Source organism: Rhinolophus sinicus, linkage group LG10, assembly GCF_036562045.2.
Source record: "Rhinolophus sinicus isolate RSC01 linkage group LG10, ASM3656204v1, whole genome shotgun sequence".
Taxonomy (NCBI): domain Eukaryota; kingdom Metazoa; phylum Chordata; class Mammalia; order Chiroptera; family Rhinolophidae; genus Rhinolophus; species Rhinolophus sinicus.
Window position 1 is genome coordinate 93,903,880 of NC_133759.1, and position 14,279 is coordinate 93,918,158.

The 14,279-nt window shown below is 40.3% G+C and overlaps 1 protein-coding gene and 1 long non-coding RNA gene across 5 annotated transcripts in view; one reads left to right on the forward strand and one right to left on the reverse strand.

The window, feature by feature from the left end:
• SGCD (sarcoglycan delta) overlaps positions 1–14,279 on the forward strand; it is an 827,683-nt gene that overhangs the window by 787,645 nt on the left and 25,759 nt on the right. The window lies entirely within an intron of this gene.
• On the reverse strand, positions 6,700–13,437 carry LOC141567129 (uncharacterized). The gene is made up of 5 exons (XR_012489523.1): positions 13,176–13,437; positions 10,187–10,331; positions 9,380–9,444; positions 8,362–8,489; positions 6,700–7,136 (listed from the first exon to the last, which is right to left on the reverse strand). It is a non-coding gene; the product is annotated as an uncharacterized LOC141567129 (long non-coding RNA).

Genomic DNA, 14,279 nt, shown 5'->3' on the forward strand with positions numbered 1-14,279 from the left:
CCTGGGCTACAGCCTCAGAATTCACAGTAAATTCTTCTGTGGCTGTTCAGCTCCCCTTATCACACTGTGTTTTATTACCTCTTCCCAAAGTTAAGATGCAACATGTACTTTATACCAAATATTGAATCTCAGAAAAGGAAGCTTGTAGGCCATTGCCCAATGTTTCATCCCGTTCTGGAATGATTCTTGTAACTTCCCTGACAACCAGCCATTCAGATGTTGTAAACAACCTCAGCTGTAGGCCTCACCACATCGTAAGGCAGCCCATTCCTTTTATGGAATGTGTTACGTGACAACAAACTAAATCCCTTCCTTCTAATTCCAACCCTTAATTCTCTGACTAATCGCTGGGGCTATACAATACAAATATCTTCTCGCCTTTTTTCAGGGAACCAGCCATTATCTTCTCTCCATCTTACCCGTTAAACATCCGGTCAGCCTCTGAATCACAAATATGTCCACATTCAGAGTAAAAGCTTCTTACGTAGTCTTGACTTGCTAGTAAATTAAACATGAAAGAAAGAGAGTATGTCTACTTGACGTGCAGTTCCAAATAGCCCTTTGCTTAGAGAGGATTAAAAGCTCCTTGCATGCCAGCACTATCAAGTCTAATGGAAAGGTTAGAGCTGGATGAAATTATATTTTTCAATGATACCTCTCCCAAGACTCCTACAAGGAATAAAAGGGAAGGCACACCATGATTATCTGGAATTGAGAAGCAAGATGAGGGAGAGAGTCATTCACATTCATCTCCTTGAACTGTAACCTCAATCCTACCCCTGTGCCTTCTTCTTCCATCACATGTCTATCCAGTGCCTGCAAATTCCAGTCATTGAACTTGGCATGAGGGTTTCAGTGGTGAGCATCCCTTCACTTCCTCATTCAACAAATATTGATTGTGGACCTGCCACTTGCTAGCACCATCCTGCCCATGGGATATAGCAGTGGCCCAAACAATCAGGTAAAAATCCCTCTCTTTTTGCACCTAGTGCTTTACTGAGGGGGAAAAACGTAAATAATCTCACAAATATATGTAGCATTGTAATAGTTACAAAAACACTCTGAGGAAAGATTCAGGATGCTACACAAGCATGTCTAGATGCTTAGGGAAGCCTCTCCTGAGGAAGGAATGCAGAGCTGGGCTGTAAGGGATGTGCAGAAGAAGGTCCCTGGCAGGGGAACATGGGCATGAGCCCAGAACGGAGGAACATGGCGTGTGTGAGAGTGGGAAGGAAGGCAATGTGGAAGGTCAAGGTCGGAGATGACATTTGAGAGGTAGGAAGATTCCAGATAACACAGGGATTTGTGGGCCATGTTAAGAATTTCCATTGTTAGCCTACCAGCAGTGAGGACCTACTGAAATGTTTTAAGCCAGGTGAGTGTGTATAACGTGATTTAGATTTTATTGAGAAGCCATCACTCTTGTTGCAATGTAGAAAATGGATTGGCGGGGACCACAGTGAAGATAAGGTTAGGAACCTATTACAATGGCCCACAGGAAAGATTTCAGTGACTTGGACCTGGGTAATAGCAGTGGGTATGGAAACAAGATGACAGATTTAGAGACTTAGGCGATAAAACCAGTGGGTATCATGGTGATTTGAAATTGGGAGACAAGGGAGAACAGAAGGACTGGAGTAATCCCTGACCAGGTCTGCTACCTTTACCACCTGCCAGTCATCTAACATGGAAAATAACCTATTGCACATGGCCAGGCCCTGGGCACTGTGACAGAGAGGACTGTGGTGCTCATCTAGGATGCCCAAAGAATTGCGTAACTTCCACATGGGGGAGCAAGAAAGAACTGTAGCACAGAAAAATATCGTAATTGCATGTTATTCCACGTGCTGTGGCTTTCTACGTTTTCTAAGTTAACTGTGCTCGAGTTTTTACAGTGATATTTTTAGAGGGTATAAGTATTTGTTAAGCCCTCATTTGGGACTTTCTGCAAACTGACAGAACCTCACCCTGAAGACAGAATCACAGTTACCATCCCAAGCCCCATCCATTGGGAGGATCTGTAGAGACTTGAGAAATCTCTCTCCTTCAGCATCATTCCACTTGAGATCTCCCCGTGAGCTTTGCTGAGAATGTGCCCTTTGTGCATATCACAGTAAAATATAACTATGCTAGGGTGCTCATTTTCACTAAGCCTTTTACACAGTGCTCTGCAGGGCCTCTGCCGTATCAGGAATGAATCCTAGGCACTGACTAAGAGTGGCGATGCCACTCACTGGGGTAGCAAGCTCCAGGATAGTAAGAGAACCAGAATGGTTAAATTGGGGACATGTTGAGTTTGGATGTCTGAGATGAAACACAATAGTGGAGGTGTTGACAAACAATACAAGTCTGGACTTCTAAGGAATTGTCCAGAATGGAGATGTCAAGAATGACTTAGGCTATCTCAGGGGAGGATCAAGCAGCATTGCATATTCAACTGTTGTCTCATAGAACCATTTACGCAAGGAAGGCTGGGCTAAAAACTTCCTACTCTGAGCTTGTATGATTCATTAATAGATTGTCTTAGAACAACTTGAGTATCTGATTAAAGTTGTCTTAGCATGCAATCAATGGGTTCTGAAACAACAAGTCTACATCAGCCAGGTTATGGAGATGTATTAAAAAGAAACAGGAGTAGCAGAGAGAATCCAGAGACATTTATTTGGACCTGATGGGTTCCTGATTCAGTCTTAGAAGATTGTATGTTTCGAGAAATTTATCTATTTCGTCCACATTGTCTGATTTGTTGGCATATAATTATAGTGTTTTCTTATAATCCTTTGTATTTCTGTGGTGTCAGTTATCACTTCTCTTTCACTTTGGATTTTACTTGGTGAGTCTTTCTAAAGGTGTATCAATTTTGTTTACCTTTTCAAAGAAACAGCCTTTGGTTTCATTAATCATTTCTACTGTTTTTATAGACTATTTCATTTATTTCCACTCTGACCTTTATTATTATTATTTCCTTCCTGCTGCTCATTTTCGGTTTTGTTTGTTCTTTTTCTAGTTTCTTTAGGTGTAACGTTGCATGGTTTATTTGAAATTTTTCTTATTGTTTGAGATACTCCTGTATTGCTATAAATTTTCCTCTTAGAACTCCTTTTGCTGTGTCCCATAAATTTTGGGTCATTGTGATTTCATTTCAAATGTCTTCACATAGCCTACTATAGAGATTGTTGGAGCAGAATTTCTGAGAAAGTCCTGACTAATTGATTAACATGTATGCAACACAATATAATTAATGATCTTCCAATCTTTGAAGGAAAAAAAAAAGCGTTCTGCTCTACAGTCAACTCAATTATCTTGATGGTAATTAATCTGTACATCCATATTTCTCCTTGGTTAATTATTAATTTTATGCTTTCTGTCTACTATATTTTCTGTCACTTTCCTGGCATGTAATAAAATCCAGGACTGGATCTTAAGATTTTCTCTTCAAAATTTAGTCATCTCCCAAGAATTGTACACTTCTCAATTGTATTTATGTCACTATTTGATCTTATTTTGTATCTAAGTATTCTCTTCATGTAATCTATCTTGAAGACGGCTCTGCTTAAAAATTCTGAAAAGCCCTAAAATATTTGTGGACATATTTGCATCCTTAATTTTAGAGACCTTGCTTCCTATCCAGTAATTATGAGGGTGGTAAACCTCACACTAATATACCTGCCCACTGTTCATCTTTCCTGAGAGTGCCACAGGCATCTCGAGAATGTTTCTGAAACCAGCCCCTTAGCTCTACCTGCCTCCCCTCGCTGCACCTTGTCAAGCTTAGTAAATGGCAACAGAAAGACACATCTGGATGTCATTTCTTTCCCCATTAGCCCACGAACTGCATTCTGTCTTGCCTGCCCTGCAGTATTTTCTCTGTCCTGAAACCAGATGGTATCTCTAAACAGTCCTACCATGTTACTCTGCTTCACACCCTTCAGAGGACAGATTCCACACTGTTTTTTGGCCAAGAAGGTCCCAATGGCTTGTTCTCACCTCTTTAGACTATCTTTCATCTACTCACCTCTGCCCTTCTCTCTATGCTTAACAAACTCCTTATGCTTACTCTGCCTGGAAAAGTCTTCTTCCCATCCGCTGTTATTTTGTCCTTGGGAGACTTTCTTAAGCTCCCCTTCTGAGTGTGAATTAACCCACCACCCCTGGTCCACCACGTAGTTCTATTTCTTTTCTAATAAGCACTTTCTGCTACATTTCAGTCATCAGTTCACAGGTTTGTCTTCTTCAGGAGAGGCAGTATAGTGAGTACCAGAGTGCTTGGGTTCAAATGCCAGTTTTGCTGTGACCTAGCTGTGTGAACATGGGCGAATTACCTAACCTTTCTCTGGGCCTCAGTTTCCTCATATACAAAACAGGGATAGTAACTGAATCTCTTAAATCGTTCTTTATTAGATTCTCAGCACTTGGTACTATGCCTAGTACATAGCCAGGTCTCAATAAATAGCTGCAGAAGAGATGGTCAATGTTCAATATTTGATTAATACAGGTCAAGGCAGACATGATAACATAGATAAACCAATGCTATCTTCTGGTCAATTCTTTAAGACATCTAGAAGACTCAAGTTCTTAGAGTGATTCAAAATGTGAGTAAATTTTCAGCAGAAGTTTACAAGAGAATGTCAAAATATTGGTCTTTCCAAGTAGATGCTAGAAACTAAATTCTTAAGCGCACTGGAAAGAATGCAAACTGTGAAATTAAATTTAGGTTTGAATCCTATTTCTGCTGCTTACCTGAGTGTTTCATAAGGTAGATCCCCTTTTTCTCTGTTTCTTCATATATAAAATGACAATAATACAAATATGTCATGAACAAAATATTATATGTATAAATTACCTACTACCACCGTGGCAAACGTAATCAAAGTAGTTCCCTTGATAAATCACCCACCTCCCTTCTTTTAGAGAAGTTTACTTTCAAATGCAAAACGTAGTTTGAAGACATAAGGACAGGTCAAAGTTTTCTCTTTATCTCATGAATATGAAATGCTTGACTCTATCATATCAATGATAAAATAGCTTCAAGCAAACATCTTTTAACTATCAAAATGTGCCAGGCACAGTCTTGCAATATCTCATTTCATCGTCACAAAATCCTATGAGGTCAGTATTAGTATCATCCTCCTATAGCAGATGGGTAAACCCATCTGCAAAGTTTTTAAAGACCAAAGATAGAAACAAGGAACACTACTTCCTGGCAAATCCCAGAGTCTTTTCTGAAACCCCTGGTGACATGGTAGCACAGAATGGGGAAGAAAATGGTTGGTCTCAACACCAAGGTCAATTTTTCCTGTGCTTAGAAACCACAGTAATGGTACTTTCTTCCTGTCTCCCCTCCCACCTCCTTACTAAAATAATAGTCCATTCAGGTTTAAGTTATTGCAAGAGGTGGCACCACTTCACAGGCTTGGTGGAAGCTTAGTAGTGTTTCATCAACATCTCCCAGATGAGGCTGTTTTAAACAGTGCATGACAATTTTCCTGTGGTAGTTATTCATTTGTTAGCCAACAGATAGCTCTCTGGTTGAAGAAGAGCCTTATTTCTTAACTATACCTGTACCACAGCTACATGACTTCTTCCCAGGTTACCCCAGGATTCAACCACATTAATGAACATCTTCCAGAGTCAGCCGGCTTGCAGAAACATCCCTTTTACAACAGATTTGCACCATAACTGTTGGAAATTACCCGATAATTCATGCCGTCTAACCCAGAGATCTATCGCGCAGTGAAATTCATGACTTACCAATAAATGGCATAATAATCTTCTTTGTTTATATCAATAATTAAGGTAGCTCAAGAGGGAGCCCTTGAAACCTTGCATAAGCAAGATTTATCCCCATGGAATAGATTACGGCCATATGTCACCATTCAAAAGGTAACTGGTACATTTCATTAGAAAGTAATTGAAAAAAAGATTTATTTTAATGCCTTGTAATAAATAATCTTGATAAACATTATTGTTTGAGCAGAGAGCACCGTGTAAAGAATTTGCTTTACATCAAAATATAGTATATACTATATATCATTCTTGGATTTCTCTGAGAAGTTTTTACTTACCTTGTGCCTCTGAGTAGAGAACAGCACATTATTATACTATGATCATTCTTTTGAGAACAAGACTTTTCCCTTAGGCCCGCATTCCTTCACTGTTCTCAGGATTTGCCTTCCAACCAGACCAGGGTTTATTCTATATCCCTCACATGAAAATCTCCCACTTGTATGAACAGAAATGTTTCTAACAGTGGGTTGGAGCAAAGGCCTTAGAGACAGCGAGACTGAGCTGTGAGGTCTCGCGTTGACTAAATGGAGATGATGATAGGCTATACCTCTTGGGGTTGCAGCAAGCATTAAATGGGATAATAGCATCACAGCTCTAAGCAAATTCTTGGACTCCAGGCAGCACTCAATGGTTATAAACAGTACTATTGTTATTATCATTACCATCTCTGTCTTCTTTTAAGGCAATATCCTGAGTTCTAGGATGAGGTTTTATTTAAATGGTGTTGTACTAGTAGGGGTCATAGGGACAAGCATTTTACAAACACATGAAGAACGGAGACATGAGCTATATTCTCCACAACAGCCCTGGGCATGACTGAAAAGGACCACCCACCCCACTACAGGATCCCAAGTGAAAAATAGATCAACGGTTACTTTTAGTTTGGTTTTAGCAGCTCCCAAAGTCACCATTCTACTCAGTTCTTCAGCAAACTGAGATGAAGGGCAAAGACTCCCTAATGATCATCTGCAGATGGAAATGAAATCATGCTTTTAACAGGGAACCAACAATCAAAACAATGGCAGAAGAGATGGGAGGGAAACCATTTTTTCTGTGTCTCCAACAAGCCATGTGTGAGAACTTTGCTCCTCCTTCCTGTGTTAGGATAGAATGGCCCAGGCCTGTGCTAAGTGCTGTATACACAGAGCTCTATAAAGTGTTAGAATCATCATTACCTTTATTTCAGAGATAAGTTGAGGCCCAGAGGTGAGCATCTTAAGATCACACAGCTACTGAGTGGAATGTCAGACCTGATATTACTCTGCTTTATTCCAGCGCTGCTTCTCGAATTACTAGGATGCATAAAACCATAGGACCAACTTGACACGTCTTCCTGGAGAATGTTTTGCCTAAAGATTTTAAGATAGAAATCAAATAATGTAGCCAATGATAAATGAAACCACTAGTTTTCCATTAAGTAGGGATATTTGATGCTGCAGCACACTGTAACTGTTTAGGCTGAGTACAAGAAACTGCAAAGAAGTTTCAGGGACCAAAACTTCTGGCCGCCTAGGGGGACCTGTGTCCCACCTCTGTGAGTCAGTGATTGGGCAAATCATCCACCTTAGTGAACTTAGTCTGTTCAGAATGGATTCGGCCACATACTGGACCATGTGAAAGCGCCACAGCATCAAGGCATGCAGCAGCAGTGGTCCTTACTATTCAGCCTTCACATATCACTCTCAAAACCTGCCCTCCGTTTTGTTCAGCCACCAGCTTACATGCAGTCCCACCGCCGACCACACTGAGGCCGAGACAGAACCACGGGCCCTCTCTCCATATTGCTTTCAACTGCAACTTCAGGCTTCCCATGTTATCCTTTTAACTAAGAGAGGATCCCGAAATGGGGTGTAAAAAATTGCAAGGTATGTAGACTAGATAGTAACCCAATTATTTACTTTATGGCTGGACCAAAAATAGAAATTTTCAATGAATATCAAATAGAAAGTGTTTACTTTCACTTTAAATGATACAGTCGCATTATCCAAAATGTCTTTCAACACAAATAAGTCATTCCCCAAATTTCATTTGATTATAATTTACTATTCCCTGAGAGCCCTAAAACTTCGTCCTGTTATTCTAACATGTGCTCATTTTCAGTAAATAGAGGCAGTTTTAGGGTGGCATTTACAAATGTGGGTTCTGATGATCGAGCTGTGGTTGGAACAGCTTTTGCCACCTAGCTGTGTGACCTTAGGCTCAACTTCCCCAAGCCTACTTTCCCTGTTTGTGAAGTGGGGATCATTAACAATAACATTAATAATATAATGACTTCTTCCTAGAATTGTTTGACTAGCACATGGTACGTGTATAATAATTTTTTATCAAATAGCTTTCACAAAATTAAACTTGAATGAAGTATAATTATTCACATATGAGTATTAATTTCCGCTTTTCAGCCTTCTTAGAGCTATGTGGCTCACCTGTGTAGGTCCCACAGACAGGGATTCCTGTGTAACAGAAACGGGTGCAGCGTATGCTTTAAGGTGTTGTCTACTGAGGGTCAGCATTGAGGATGAAGTGAGGTCATCCTGCTCTCTTGCATTGTAATTATTGTGCATGCAATATACTCACGTGCTGTTAATCTTCCAAAATCTGTAACGAAGTGAATTCTAGGGCTGGGACAAGTATCCTTCCAACTGCTACTCCAACCCTCACTGTATAAGGGAGAGGGGGTCCCCCACGGCAACTTAGTGGCAAACCTGGTAACAAGAATGCATTCCTAATTCCTAGTCCAGTGTTCCTTTTGCTATAATACACGGTCCCATAGGGTTGAACTGACTTCCAATCCAGATCAAAGCTAGCAATTTCATTTAAAGGAAAAATCTAACGTCTATGAATTTCTTAATTTCCATTCTTTATTAAAATAATCGACAGCCTAGCTCTGTTAACACATGGAGTCGGGTTAGTTGCATGGGTCATTAAACATTCTGAAAGCATTAGATCTTATTGGGAAGACTTGAGAGTTATTACTCTCATTAATGAGAGCTAGGAGTATGGAAATGTACTTAATTTCTTTGATATTCAAATCAATTATTTAGTTTCTTTCTCACTTGAGAAAAAAAATCTCTCAGTGTAAAGAATGTAATGGTTTGGAGACAGTCGGGTACAGGCAGGACTACAGAGTTCCTCTGGAAACTGCTTACATATGCAGTCACCTTGGAAACCTCAGGTTCTGAGAAACACAATTTGCTAAAAAAAATCCAAGCTTCTAATCACCATTCAGAAGTCCATGTTAGGCTACGAAGGCACAATATTTGTGATCAGTTTTTACCTCTGGCAAAAGTAACTGACAAACTCCACAGAGAATCTGTCAAGATTTTCCCCTCTCAAAGCCATTGACAGTTTAGGAAATCTTGTAACAGTCAAAAACATAGTGTGCAGGAAAAATGGACTTCTTTAGCCACTTGCCTTTGAACGTTTTGGCTTAAAATTACTGTCGGCCTTCAAGCTTTGTGCAAAGTCTGTCATGGGGCCACTAGGTACACCTGGGTGCCGCTTGTAGGTGATGAAATGTTAAGGAAGCCAGAGGGGGAATGGGTGAGACAGAATTTTTATCTGACTGAATACAATAATAAAAGGTAGCACTTACCACCACATCCAATGTACTGGACCAAGGCTTCACCTACATTTCCACATTCCAGCTTCTTAACCGTCCTGTGAGGGAGATATTGTTATCCCTGCTGAATGTGAGAAACAGCTGAGCCTCAAACACTCTGAGCCACTTTTCCTACATCAAACATCCAGCAAATGGAAATGCCTGGACTCAAAATCCTGACTCTGAAGCTCAAGCTTCAAACCACTACCCTACGTTCCCTCCAAGAAATTTGGATTAAAAATTTTAAGAGGTGGGGAAAGCTAGGGCCCTAGCAGCAAAAATACAGAAAGAGGTAGTTACTAGCAAAATGGGCCACAAAATGAGGGATTTATTATTTTTTTGATCTAAACTTAGTACCCTGTTTTCCTGAAAATAAGACCTAGCTGGACAATCAGCTCTAATGCATCTTTTAGAGCAAAAATTAATATAAGACCTGGTATTATATTATATTAGGCCTGGCATTATATTATATTATATTATATTATATTATACTATACTATACTATACTATACTATACTATACTATACTATACTATACTATATTATATTATATTATACTATACTGTATTATATTATATTAAAGACCCGGTCTTATATTATGTTAAAATAAGACCGGGTCTTAATTTTTGCTCCAAAAGACTCATTAGAGCTGATTGTCCGGCTAGGTCTTATTTTCAGCGAAACACAGTATGAGATAATACTAATGTGACTGCCAATTATAATGTAATTAGACAACAGTAATAAATTGTCCAGGCTCCTACCAAGAAGGGGAGGAAGAGTGTTTTTTGGTCCTAGAACTTACACAGAACGTAACAGGAGCACTGTATTTAATGCCAGGAGCAGAAGCTAAGAGGGACATCGATGCAACACACATTTATTGAATACCAGGCAACATCCTTGACGCTGGGCATAAATCTACTGGAGTTACTGCTCTTGCAGAGTTTATTCTAGAGGAAGAAAAAAATCGGTTAAAACAAGTAAACAGACAAATAAATAATTACAAGTTGTGTTCAGTGGCATGAAGGACTGTCACTGAAGTCCTCTCTAAAAAGGTGGCGTTTAAGCGAGACTTGAAGCATGAGAAGGAAACAGACATCATAAGGGGAAGGTTCGCGGATGGGGCAGGGGAACCTACCGTTTGTTGCCGGCAGGTGACCAGGAGGTTGCTCAAGTCTCCTCAGTGAAAAATCTGTTGAAGACCCTCTTTGGCCTGGGTAAAGTGAACCTCAGGATAACCAAATCGCTTGCTAAAAACAAATGCTTGTCTTTAATACATTTGGAGCCCTAACCTAAGGAAACTCCAGATGGCGTAGCAGGTTACAGGAGGAGATTTCCACCCAATACGCAGAACTTCTTTTCAACAGTCAGAAGCTTAGAATATTATAAAACATTTGCTAGGAATCAGGAGGCCTGGGTTTGAACTGCAACTCTGTAGACACGTCGTCTAGACATGACATTTAACCTCCCCGAGCCTCCACTGCCTGTTCTCACAAACGGGGCTGGTAGTGAATACCAGAAAGGACAATATACATGAAAATCCCCACCAGGCAGGGCATATAATATCAATTCACTGATGGAATCTAAATCCGTCACTGGAACTCGACACTGGGCTTCTGTGTGAGTCCTCGGAAGTCCCTTTGCATCAGACTTTGTGAATGCCTATCTCAGAAACACAGGCCGAGTCACCAAGGTTGCCGGGAAATGTGGTCCGAGGGAGCACTATGAATTTTCAAGCTGAAAACTAAATGGGCCACAGTGTTTAACATGACAGTAGCCAGTACCGTGTCTGAAAGTTATCTAGCATCAAAATCTCACCATTATTTTAAGTGGCCCTTTCTACTGACATAAACCAGGATCTCCAAAATGGTGGTTGGTTCATTAGCGTTTATCCAACAGCACGACTGAAAATAGGGTACTTTTCTTGAAATAGGAATTCAACTTTGAGCTCATGAAGCTTCAGTGAGAACTAATAAACTTTCAAGTCAACAAAGAAATTGTTTAAGAACTATACACACTCTGAGTTCCACTGGTATGTGAAGGTTTTATAAACACAGGATCATTAGATTAGCACCTCAAAAATGCAAATAGCCCAGGTAGGACACTGAACCCACAGAGTAGGCACTGCGGGTCTTCATTATGTCAAGTACATTAACTTAGCTCCTGGGGTCACAATTAGGTTTCTCCCAGAAGCAATACCGTAACCATTCTGTTCCCATCCTTGGTAGGGTTCCATATTAAAGCTGGTATATCTGTAACACACACACAGATCTGCTAAGTCAGTCTAAGTCAGTGATTTTCAACCATCACCCTATAGATAATTTTTTTTAAATTTAGATGCCCTGGAATTCTGATTTAATTTTTTTTCTCCCTCAAACATAGAACATACAGAGGAATCCTAGGTGTTGGTGTGACTGTTCTTTCCTAGGAAAGGCTGGGGCTAATCCTCTGCTATTTCAATTACCACATGTATTACTTGGTTTTTATGAGGTTTTGAAGGTCATTCCCCAAAGTAATAAAAGCCATTGCCTCCATTCTCTGAGGATAGGAGAAAAATATGATCTAAAAGCCTGTCTAGGTTTAGAAGTGATTAATGTAGATTCTTATGATGAAGGAAATGAAAACGCGAAATCTGGATAAGTAATCACTATTTGAACAAAAACAATTTCAACAAAAAATGAGCTTGAAACAGAGAGAACAAACTGATAATGCCAACGGCAAATAAATTATTCTCTGAGTTTTAAAAACTCAGACCTTGTGATAGCATTTTAAGTTTTGTGGATTTCTTCTTCTTCTTCTTCTTTTTGATTCATGACACTTCTGAGTATAACGGGGGAGGAAAGGGACACTTACTACCCCATGTTTCACAGGTACTTGAAATGGAATTTGAGCAAAGGAGGAGAGGTTTCAAATGAATGCAGACATGTGCCAGGAAGTGATGGTTGCATAGAGGAAACATCTCCCCAGGGCTTCATAAACCTAGGAGACACGACCTGATTTCCCCTCGTCATAGTCCTTGAGCCTCACAGGAGCTGTGAAACCATCTCAGAGGACAGTAAACAGACTCTGGGAACTTTGAAACTCGGGTAGGACTTTGCTTTGTGTCTAGCTATAGAATGAGAACATTTCAGAGGAAATGTTCACCCTGATAGGATGCCCGCTGCAGAGTGACTTGGCTGAGACAACCAGTTCTCAGAGCACACCTTCCTAGTCTCACCAGCCCAAACGAGTCAGCTGACACTCCGCAGACTTTGACTATGTTTCCAAAGGTTTTGTTTTGTTTTGAGGCTGTAGGTACATACTGCCGTTAACTCAGCAATACGGGAATATGCCGTCAACTACAATCACACATACCTCCCACTTCTCTGTCTCTAGCCCTGCATATACACATTTCCACTTGACATCTCAAACACCTCCAATTCGACGTATCTAAAACTTAACTCACAATTTTCTCTGCTTACACTCTTCCTATCTCCGTGGCTGACCCACACACTATACCAGTTATAAAAACCACAACACTGGAAATCATTCTTAACTCATTCCATCACTAAATCCAAGTCACAATCTTCTCCACCTGGATAACCACAGATTCCTAGCTCTTCTCCTTGCGATTCTCTTGCCCCTTCTTATGCACTCTCCACTCTGTAGCCAGCTATATATAAGGATAATATTACACACACACACACACACCACACACACACACCCTACATATGTAGGCATGTGTATCTGGAGAACCCTGACTAATATCCGAGTAGTATATATGTAAAGATATTTATCATAAGGAATTGGTTTACCTGATTATGGAGGCCAGGAAGTCCTAAGATCTGCAGTCAGCAAGCTGGAGATCCAGGAGAGCTGATGGTATAAGTTGCACTCTGAGGGCAGAAGACCAATGTTCCTGCTTGAGTAGTCAGGCGGGCAAAGTTCCCTCTTACCCAGCCCTTTGTTCTATTCAGGTCTTCAGGTGATTGGATGAGGCCCACCCACATTAGGGAGGCAATCTACTCTACTGGTTCCACTGATTCAAATGTTAATCTTATCCAGAAACAACCTTACAGACACACACCAACGTTTGACCAAATGTCTGGACACCCTGTGGCTCGGTCAAGTTGACACGTAAAATTAACCATCACAGTAGTTTTTCAAACATGGACATCAGATCATGTTGTTCATTATCTTTTTATGTCTGTACACTCCCACGCCATTTAAAATCTTATTTTCTCACCATGTTCTGCAACGCCATGCCTAACTTATCTCTTAGCTCTTCTTATTAATACCCCATTCTCTATCAACCTTCTTTCAATTTTTTTAAGCCATAAAACTATTTTTCTCCTAAAAGTCTTCATGCATGCTGCTCGGAACACTCCTTCCCATCCAAGAGAAGTCAGCATAATCCTTCCAAGACCCCAACTCTTCCCACAAGCCAGTCCCCTGTTATATAAATTCTTACCATCCCCAGTACTTCTCCATCAAGGATTCCTCACCACCATAAACAAATAGTTGATTAATGTATCTCATCCTCAACAGCACATAAACTCACTAGAGCAAGGATTATATTGTTTACAACTGTAACCCCAGCATTTTGCATATAATAGGAATTCAATAAATGCTGTCCAAATAAATGAGCCACTTCCTAATGACCCTACCAGTCTGGGACACAGGCCACTTCTCTGTCCCCTTAGGTCTATTATAATAAATGTTTATTAAATAAACCAACAAGCTCTACCCTGGGTAAAAATGGTTACTGCAAAAGAGTGTTTTGTGATGGTCTGGCCTGCCTTTCATAAAAGCAAACTTCAAAATGGAAAGGCTACAGAGAGTTACTCTGGAAACTGTGCATATACGTGTAGGAAGAATAGAGCATCACTGCTTTTTCTAAAAGAAATGGCCTTCCCACG